General features: G+C 44.9%; 1 long non-coding RNA gene across 1 annotated transcript; it reads right to left on the bottom strand.

The window, feature by feature from the left end:
• Positions 1-6,924: 6,924 nt before the first annotated feature.
• Positions 6,925-10,340, bottom strand: LOC122552405. The gene is made up of 3 exons (XR_006312365.1): positions 10,290-10,340; positions 9,590-9,682; positions 6,925-6,955 (listed from the first exon to the last, which is right to left on the bottom strand). It is a non-coding gene; the product is annotated as an uncharacterized LOC122552405 (long non-coding RNA).
• Between the last annotated feature and the right edge of the window lie 255 nt (positions 10,341-10,595).

Below are 10,595 nucleotides of genomic sequence, written 5' to 3'. Positions count from 1 at the left end.
GTTTAAAAATAAGGGAGAGGCCATTTAGAACAGAGTTGAGGAGAAACGTCTTCACCCAGAGAGTAGTGGGCACATAGAATGCTCAGCTCCAGAAGGCAGTGGAGACCAAGTCTCTGGATACGTTCAAGAAAGAGATGGATAGGGCTGTTAAAGATAATGGAATCAAGTAATACGGAGACAAAACAGGAACAGGATACTGATTGTGGAAGATCAGCCACGATCATAATGAATGGTGGTGCTGACTCAAAGAGCAGAATGGCCTATTCCTGCACCTATTGTCTGTTGTAACTTGTCAGTCCTACCTCATTCTGTACCTTACCCTTGCCTGTCTAACTTCTCAACTGTACCAGCCTCAGACTTACCTCGTTTGTCACTATCTCTTTAGGTTTACCCCCCACTCCCTCACTGGTTTAATGCCTCCCGTGTAGCACTAGCAAATCTCCCTGCTTGGATATTAGACACCTTCCAATTCAGGTGTAATCCATCCTTCTTATGCACATCAATTCTTATCCCAGCAGAGATTCCAATTATCCAAAAATGTGAATCCTTCTCCCTTGTATCAGATCCTTAGCCACGCATTCATCTGCTCTACCCTGCTTTTCCTACTCTCATTAGCATGTGACACTGGGAGTAATCCTAGATATTACTATCCACAAGGATCTGCTTATTATCCTCCAGGCTAATTTGCTATATTCTATCATCAGGACTTCATCCTTTTCTCTGATGTCATTGGTACCAGTATACAGCGACCTCTCACTGATCATTATCCCCTTTCAGAATATTCTGTACCCTCGAAGCCATCCTTTACCCAGGCAGTAGGGAGGCACCAACCCATTCGGATGTGTCACTGTTAGCTACAGAAACTGCAGTCTGTGCTGCAGACTAGAGAGCCCCCTATCACCATCGATCACGTGGAACCTGATGTACCTCACATTACACTAGGAACTTGGTTGTCAGTGCGATATCCCCTGAGAGTCTGTGACCCCCGATGCTTTCCAAAACAGTATACTTGTTTGAGATGGAAATACCCACATGAGACTCCTGCACTACTTGCCCTCCAGTCCTTCCTTTCCGAGAGGAAACCCATCCACCTGACTGGATCGGCAGTTTTCCTACCTTTCCGAAACTGCCACCAATCACATACCCCGGCTCCTGGAAATGCTTCATTACCTTTAACCATCGCTCCATCTGGTCCATGAAATCCTACAGGATGTGCATCCTCCCTTCCTGCAGACAATCAGGATCATTGAAACTTTCCTTAATCTCCTACATCCAACAGGATTAGTACCAATATTTTATTTTAAAAAACTTAATCAAAGTATCATAAGATGTGTATTTAAAGAAATAAACCGTTGCCCTACTGAATGTTGTAGCTTTACTAAAATAAAACAGACTAAGATTTATCTTTGAAGAGACCGAAACCCACTGAGCTGAGAGTCACAGATGAACAGCACTAAACAGAACCTTCGCTCAAATTTGTCCATGCCGACAGATATCCGAACCTAATCTTATCCCTCTTGCCAGCACCTGGGCCATATCCCGCTAAATCTTTCCTATTCATGTCAAGTATCCAAATGCCTTTAAAATGCTATAACTGTCAGCCTCCACCACTTCTTCTGGCAGCTTATTCCATACTCGCACCACTCTCTGCGTGAAAAAGTTGTTCCTTAGTTCACTTTTATATCTTTCCCCTCTCACCCTCAACTTATGCTCTCTATTTCTGGACTCTCCTTTCAGGGAAAATACCTTGTCTGTTTACCCTATCCATGCTACCAATGATTTTATAAACCTCTACTGAGTTCACTCCTCAGTCTCTGATGCTCCAGGGAAAGAAAGCCCCAGCCTTTTTGCTCTCTTCCTGCAGCTCAAACCCTGGCAATATCCTTGTAAATCTTTGTTGAACCCTTTCAAGTTTCACAACATCCTTCCGATTGATAGAAAACAGAATTGCACACAATATTCCAAAAGAGGCCTAACCAATGTCCTTACATGACCTTCCAACTTCTATACTCAATGCGCTGATCAATAAAGGAATGTATTCCAAACACTTTCTTCAATATCCTATCTACTTGCAACTCTAATTTTAAGGAAATATGAATCTGTACTGCAAGATATCTTTGTTCATCAACACTATCTCGGAATTTACCTAGTGTATCAGTCCTGTTAAGATTTGCTTTTCCAAAATGCAGCACGTCACATTTATCTGAATTAAACTCCATCTACCACTTCTCACCCATCTGAACAACATCCTGTTGTAATCGGAGGTAACCCTCTTCGCTGTCCACTATACCTGCAATTTTGGTGTCATCTGCAAACTTCCTAACTATACCTCCTATGCTCATATCTAAATCATATTATTTAAATGACGAGAAGTAGTGGACCCAGCACCGATCCTTGTGGCATTCCACTGGTCACATGCCTCCAATCTGAAAAACACCCCTCCACCACCACCCTGCCTTCTACCTTTGAGCCAGTTCTGTGTCCAAATGGCTAGTTCTCCTTGTATTCCATGAGATCTAACCTTGCTAACCAGCCTTCCATGGAGAACCTTGTCGAGCGCCTGACTGAATTCCATAGATCATGTCCACCTCTCTGCCCTCATCAATGCTCTTTGATACATCTTCAAATCACTCAATCGAGTTTGTGAGACATGATTTCCCACGCACATAGTCATGCTGACTATCACTAATCAGTCCTTGCTTTTCAGAATACATGCGCATCTTGTTCCTCAGGATTCCCTCCAACAACTTGCCCACATCAATGTCAGGCTCACCGGTCGATAGTTCCCTGGCTTGTTCTTACCACCTTTCTTAAATAGCGGCACAACGTTGACCAACCTCTAGTCTTTTGGCATCTCACCTGTGATAATCGATGATAAAAATATCTCAGCACGAGGCCAAGCAACCACATTCCCAGCTTCGAACAGAGTTCTCGGGTACACTGATCAGGTGCTGGTTATTAACCAAGCTTTACAGGTTACAAGACACCCAGCACGTTCTCTTCAGTAAGATCGACATATTCAACATGTCAGCATCTATTTACCCACATTCTATACTGCCCATGTCCTTCTCCACAGTACACACTGATGCAAAATATTCAGTTAGTATCTCTCCCATCTCCTGCGGGGCCACGCGTAGGCTACCTTACTGATCTTTGAAGAGTCCTATTCTCTCTCGAGTTACCCTTTTGTTCTTGATGTATTTATAAACACCCTTGGGATTATTCATAACTCTATTTACCGAAGCTATGTCATGTCCCCTTTTTGCCCTCCTGATTTCCCTCTTAAGGTTACTCCTATTGTATTTAATGCTCAGGGTTTTTTGGGATATTTGGATGGGAATGAAAGCAAAATATTTTATCTTGATAAAACAAACGAGGGCAGACTTACACTAATTAAAAACAGGGCCTCGAGTAGTGACATGGAACAAAGAGGCCGAGGAGTTTGGGTCTTTCATGTCTGTGTCACATGTAGACAGGGTGGTTAAGAAGGTGCTTAGCACACTTGCCTTCATTGATCAGACCTTTGAGTACAAGAGTTGGGACGTTATGTTGGATGTTGGGGAGGCCTTTTCTGGAATTCTGGGTCCAGTTCTGGTTATGCTGATATCGGGAGGACATTATGTGGTTGGAGCGGATTCAGAAGAGATTTACCAGGATGTTAATGGGAATGGATAGTTTGAATTATAAGCAGAGGCTGGATAGGCTGCGACTTCGTTCACTGGCGCGCAGGAGGGTGAGGAGTGACCTTATTAGACGATTCTCAATTAATGGAGGGGTGGTATCAGTAATGTGAACAGCAGGTGTCCTTTCCATGAAGGGACGCGATTGAAGACTGGAGGCATACCTTTTACGGTGACAGCAGAACGGCTTTAAAAAGGCGTTCGCGATTTTTTTTTTTTTTTTTGTTCAGACAATGGTTTATGTGTGGAATGAACTATCAGAGGAAGTGGTAGTTGTGAATCAAATTACAATTTTAGGGTGGCACAGTGGCTCAGTGATTAACACTGCTGCCAGGTCCCTAGGTTCGATTCCAGCTTTGGACAACTGTCTCTGTGGGACTTGCACATTCTCCCAGTGTCTGCATGGGTTTCTTACATGGACTCCAGTTTCCTCCCTAATGAGAGCGCAGCCCTATGGTCTGGTAGGACAATACTGCCTTTACCTTTTACACAGTGATGCCACTGTGTCTCAGGGGTGGGGAGAGGGAATGCTGAAGATGATGGATGGAACACCACTCAGGCACAGTGCTTTGTCCTGGAGGATGTTCACTTTCTTTAATAGTGTTGGGGGCTGCACTGATGCAGGCAAGTGGTTAATATTCCAACACAATCCTGATGTGTGCCTTATAGAGAGCAAACAGACATTGTTGAATCAGGGGTTTGGGGAAACTGAGGTTGTTCTCCTTGGAGCAAAGGCAATTGAGAGGAGCTGTGACAGAGGGGTTTAGAAAAGTTACAAGTTATAATAATAAACCTTACACCCATCAGCTCATTATACAAGGATTACAGGACACACATTAAAGGTTTGGGAAGATTCAAAGGAGAACTTTTATGCAGCAAATGGGATTCAGATGGAATACAATACTCATACACAATGCGAATATCCAGGATCTGATGAATTGACTAATTCCATCAGAGTTAGGTGTTACAATGACTGAGATTACCGTCTGAATGTCCACCTGTAGTCTCCTGTAATACAAGTTTATAAAATCCATCACTGTCAGTTCAGGTTAGAAACTCGCACCATCCCCTCCCCCTGGCCCAGGATGACTGGACACATTACCCCTTGTGGAGGTCAGCAGTCAGTTCAGGGGGAAATCTATGTGTGTTTCCAGGAGATTCCCCCTTGGAATTTCATGTGACCGAACAGGGCAGATCTTTGACACATGGGACAGAATATTCCAAGAGTCAGTGAGATGTGGAGAGCAGGATTTGCTTCTTTTTTTTTCCTTCCGTGCCGCCGGGTGGGCGGTGACTCGTAGAAAAGGCATAACTGTAAAGTTCTAAGAGGATTGTGAAGAGAGAGAGAGATGCACAGGAGAAGGGTGCAACAAGTTGCCAGATGGAGTATAATTTGGGAAAATGGGATATTGGCCATCTTGGAGGAGATAATAAAAGAAGGGTGCTATTTAAATGGTGGAAACTGTAGAAAGCTGCACCACAAAGGGACCGGGGGTAATTGTGCAGGAAACACCGAAAGCTAGCAGATTCTGGGTCAGTCACGGAATCAAAGGTTCTATTTCAGATTCATCAAGTTTAAGGCAACACCGACACGGGTAAGGGGTTTCAGTAGCAATGGAGCTGGGGTGAGGTGGAGACAAGCAACATTTTAGAGATTGGAATTCCTGGTGTTTGTGATTGTGTTGATGTCAGGTCAGAAGGTCACCTCGGGGTCAGATACGAGAGCAATATTGTAAAGAGTTGTAGTTCTACCTCAGGCATTTTCCAGTGAGAGGGAGAGGCTCAGCAGTCAGGGAAAGTAATTTGTATTAGCAACTAAAGGTAAAGAGTTTACCCATTACAGTGTTTCATTGGAGGAAATTGCATCTAATAGAGTAATGGAAGCGTGATAAGCAGTTTGATAACTTAGCAACAGTGCAACAATGGAGAGGGATGATGGGGATGGAGAGCTGGGTATTGCCAGTGTGCATGTAAAACCTAACACAGCGCTGTTGGACGATCTCACCTCCTGGCAGTATGTAGGTGAGATACAGCAGTATGTAGGTGAGATACAGGAGAGAACAAGGATAGATCCTTGAGGGACACCAAATACAAGGAGTTCAGAAATGAAAGGGAGAGTGGAGATGGAGCATGATTTACAAATGATGGTGAGGTCAAATTAGATTAGATTACAGTGTGGAAACAGGTCCTTCGGCCCAACAAGTCCACACCGACCCGCCGAAGCGAAACCCACCCAAACCCCTACATTTACCACTTACCTAACACTACGGGCAATTTAGTATGGCCAATTCACCTGACCCTGCACATCTTTTGGATGGTGGGAGGAAACCGGAGCACCCAGAGGAAACCCACGCAGACACGGGGAGAACGTGCAAACTCCACATAGTCAGTCGCCTGAGGCGGGAATTGAACCCGGGTCTCTGGCGCTGTGAGGCAGCAGTGATAACCACTGTGCCACCGTGCCGCCCATAAAAGCTGTCTATACTGAACTAGGGCATTGATCTGTAACCCAGGAGCAAAAACCCTCCCAGCATTTAGGACTGTGTACCCCAAACCAGGGCATTGATCTGTAACCCAGGCGCCATTAACCTCCCAGCATATAGGGCTGTGTACCCCACACCAGTGCATTGATCTGTAACCCAGGAGCAGATACCCACCCAGCACGTAAGCCTGTGTACCCCAATCCAGGGCATTGATCTGTAACCCAGGAGCAATTACTCTCCCAGCATGTAGGGCTGTGTACACCAAACCAGTGTTAGTTTTTTTTGCAGAATAGATGAGAAGGACATAACCAGAAAAGACAGACAGACAGAACAAGGAATAATACCTGTGAATTGGCGAGGGGGAGTGATGATGATGATGAGGAGGAAACAGAGTTGGAATGTCTTTGTTTAGTGAGACTAGTAAAAGATCAAGATGAGCTCTGATAAGGCTTGACAAGATACTGGACAAAGATGTAAGATTGGGACAAAAACCAGGAACACCATGTGAGGCAGTTTGTCTCGGTGGGCTAGTGGGAGGGAGGGAAGCAGCAGAGGCAGCTGATCGGATTGTCTCAGTCTTAGTGACAGAGACACTCAATGTGCTCCTTGCTCTTGTTGTTGGAGGGAAGGATGAAGGAGACAAGATGATGGACAGTCTTTTACAAAGAAACACAACCAGGGTTAGTAATATTTAAAATGAGTGAACAAACCTAATGTATTTAACTTTTATCTAAATATTAAAATGTACAACCGAAGTCCTTGTTCGAATCCCAGCTCGGCAGATGGTGGAATCTGAATTGAAGAAAAACATGACTGGAAGTAGGAATCTCCTGATCTCCATGGAACCATTGTCAATGGCACAAACAATCCTGCCAACCTGACAGTCGCCCAACAAGTTACTCATTGTATTAATCACTGCAAAGTCTCAACAAAGGAATGAAACTGGATGGACCACTTGACATCTAACAAGGCGTTAGAAAATACAACCACAGAATCAGCCCTCTCGACTCTACAACATCCTGCTCACTAACATATGTTTTTGTTTTGTGCCAAAACGTGGCGAGCTGTCTCACAGACTAGTCAAGGAACAGCCTGACATAGTGATACTCACGGTGTCATCCCTTACAGAGAATGGCCAGACAAGACCATCACTAGATATGGAGAGTGTGGTTATGGAAAGACACAACAGGGTAGGCAGCATCCGAGGAGCAGGAGAATTGACGTTTCGAGCCTAAGCCCTCCATCAGCCTGACCTGCTGTGCTTTTCCAGCACCATACTCTAGACTCTGATCTCCAGCATCTGCAGTCTTCATTTTCTAATGAAATCTCTTGATATGTCCTGTCCCACCAGCAGGACAGACCAGGCAGAGGTTATGGCACAGTAGAGTACACACAGGAACCATTTGCCCTGGGAGTACTCAACATTGACGTTGGGCACCAGGAAGTCTCATGGCTCCTGCTGATTACCACGTACCGTGCTCCCACAGCTGATGAATCAGTGCTCCTCCATGTTGAATAACACTTGGAGGAAGCACTGAAGCAATAAAATGGTGACAAGCCTACTCTGGGTACAAGATTTCAACGTCATCTACCAAGAGTAGCTCAGCAGCAGGATTACTGACTGAGCTGGTCGGCTCCTCAAGGACATAGCTGCTCAACTGGATTCGACGCAGGCGGTAACGGAACCAGCAAGAGGGAACAACTTACTAGATGTTATCAATATGAATCTACCAGCTGCAAATGCATCTGTCCATGACAATATCGGTAAGAGCGACCATCCCACAGTCTTTTTGAAGACAACGCCTCACCTTAATGTTGAGAAAAACTTCCATTGTGCTGAGTGGTACTATCACCGTGCTTAATGGGACAGATGTAGGAACTCAAACTGAATATCTCTGAGGCACTGTGGGATAACAACAACAGAACTGTACTGCAGCACAATCTGTAATCTCATGGGTTTGTAAATCCCGCACTCACCCATTACAATCGACAGGAAAGGAGGGCGTGCCATGAGCAGTACCAGGCACCCCTAAAAATGAAGTGCCAACCTGGTGAAGCTACCAAGCAGGACTATCTGCATATCAAACAGCATCAGCAGCAAAAAACAGAGCTAAGTAATCCCATAATTAATGGATCAGATCAGAGCTCTGCAGTTCTGCCATACCCAGTTGTGAATGGTAATGGACAATTAAACAATCCGTTGCAGGAAGCACTACAGATATCCCCACCCTAACTGATGGTTTCACACATCCATGCAAAAGATAAGATGACAGCATTTGCAGCAATTATCAGCCAGATGCAAAGTGGGATAATCCATCTCAGCCTTATCCAGTGGCTTCAAACATCACAGATATAAGCTTGAAGCCAGTTCAATTTAGTTCGAATAATATCGAGAAATGGTGAAGTAGTGTAAAGGCTATGGGTCCTGCTAACATTCTGGCAATAATACTGATGGCAAGTTAGGGAGCACAAGCTACCCACCAAGCCACGTACCGCTCCAGCACTGGCATCAACTGACAAAGTGGAACATTGCCCAGGGATAGGGCAAATCCAACCCAGACAATTTCCCTCTGTCAGTCCACACTCGATTAGCAGTAAAGTGATGGAAGATGTCATCAACAGGGCTATCAAGCAGCAGCTGCTCAGCAACAGCCAGCTGAGCGACACTCAGTTTAGGCTCCACCAGGGCCACTCAGCTCCCGATTGTGTTACCGCCTGATTCACAACCTGAGAACCAGCTGAATCCCAGAGGTGAGGCGACAGTGACAGCCAAGTCCCACTCCAACACCACTATTTCTTGCTAGTTCCACCCTCATCTCAGCTCATATACTGAAACTCTCATCCATTGTGTGTTATCTCCAGACTTAATTATCCAAACACACTCCTGGCCAGCCTCCCAAATTCAACCTCACTGTAATCTCAAGAAAAATTGAAAGCTCTATCGTCCACGTACTCACTTCTCCCCAAACATGTTCATCCGTCAAAAGGCTCCTATTTATAAGCAACAACAATTTAAAATTCTCGTTCTTGATTTGATTCCTGGCTGTGATCATCCCTAGCTAGCTGAACCACACATCCTTTGAGACCTCGACAACCTATTTTTTTTAAACTCCCAACGATTTGTTACTTCATTACTTCAACGATGTGGCTGATTCTACAGTTGCTAAAGCAACATGGTCTGGAATTTGCAGACAAAACCTCACAGGTCTGCGTTCCACCTTTAAGACATCCCTCAAAACTTGCTTTATGGCAATGCTTTTGGTCACCTGACCTAATATCTCCAACTCTGGCCGTATATCTAAAGTTCTCAATAGTATTTTGTGTGAAATTATAAGCATGATAATAAAACTACAAACTGTTCTTGATTTGGACAATATCTTCAAATAATCATTGTTGCTGTAATGAATAATCTGTAATATCTCTTACCCAACCACATTGTGGGAGCACCTGCAGCTGTACAAGAAAGTCAAACATTACCGTCTCCACAAGCAACAGGGTTTTGGCATTAATCACTGGTATCTGTGGAAGATGAAACACAGTTTCAGGGAATGCAAAATGGATTATAGGGAATGAAAATGGTGCAGAATTTGACAGTCAGAAATGGAAGGAAAATACACTTGCTTATTGGAAAAAAGAATTCTTGACTGTCAAAAATATTCAAGAAAAACGTAATCTGATAATAGAGCAGCACGTGGTCAGGGGCTGGGCCGCAGTGAAAAACTCATTGACAAAGGGTCTATAAAATAATAATACAGTACTAAACAGACCATAATATACCCATGCTTCGAGACTGAGGAAGCTAAATATTGGCAAAGTGGTCATGTGGGAGCCCAGAGGTGTATCAGAGCAGTATTGGCTGCTATGTTCCCAAGAACTCCACACTAGAGAAAGGCTGCACATGCGCCTGGTTGCACCTTGCCCCCTACAAAGATGGCGGCCGTGCACTCGTCCAGTGAATCCTTGCTCCGAATAAAGATGGCGGCGCTCACTCAGGCCTGCAGTCGCGCCGAGGCAATTCTCCATTTACTGCAAACCCGGGACTGGGACGTGCACAACTTGTTTGTAAAACCTCTCCGCTCATAGAAACTCAGTTTTTCTCCAGTTTCCCGTTTATTTCTTTCCTTACCGTATCCTTTCTCTCCAGAACTTCCCGAGCATCATTACAGCGACTCTGCACCCCGTGCGAGAGGGATCTCGTGGTTTAGCCTAGTTCCGCCACTCTTTCACTTTGATTGGTTGGAGGACCAACCACCCCGCTGGTCCACCAGCAACGCCCGCCCTCATTTCATTGGTCCGGTGCTGACCAATCACCCGGGTCCCTTTGTTGCCTAGAGCATGCGCAGTGTGTCCGGCTTTTGCTGATATGTTGGGTAATGTGATGGGAGAGTTTGCTGAGGGTACGAATTCCCTTTGTGTGAGCTCTGCAGTATAT

The sequence above is a fragment of the Chiloscyllium plagiosum genome, chromosome 8 (genome assembly GCF_004010195.1).
Source record: "Chiloscyllium plagiosum isolate BGI_BamShark_2017 chromosome 8, ASM401019v2, whole genome shotgun sequence".
Taxonomy (NCBI): Eukaryota; Metazoa; Chordata; class Chondrichthyes; order Orectolobiformes; family Hemiscylliidae; genus Chiloscyllium; species Chiloscyllium plagiosum.
Note: the sequence above shows the minus strand (reverse complement) of the source record. Positions and strands in the feature narration are given on the sequence as shown.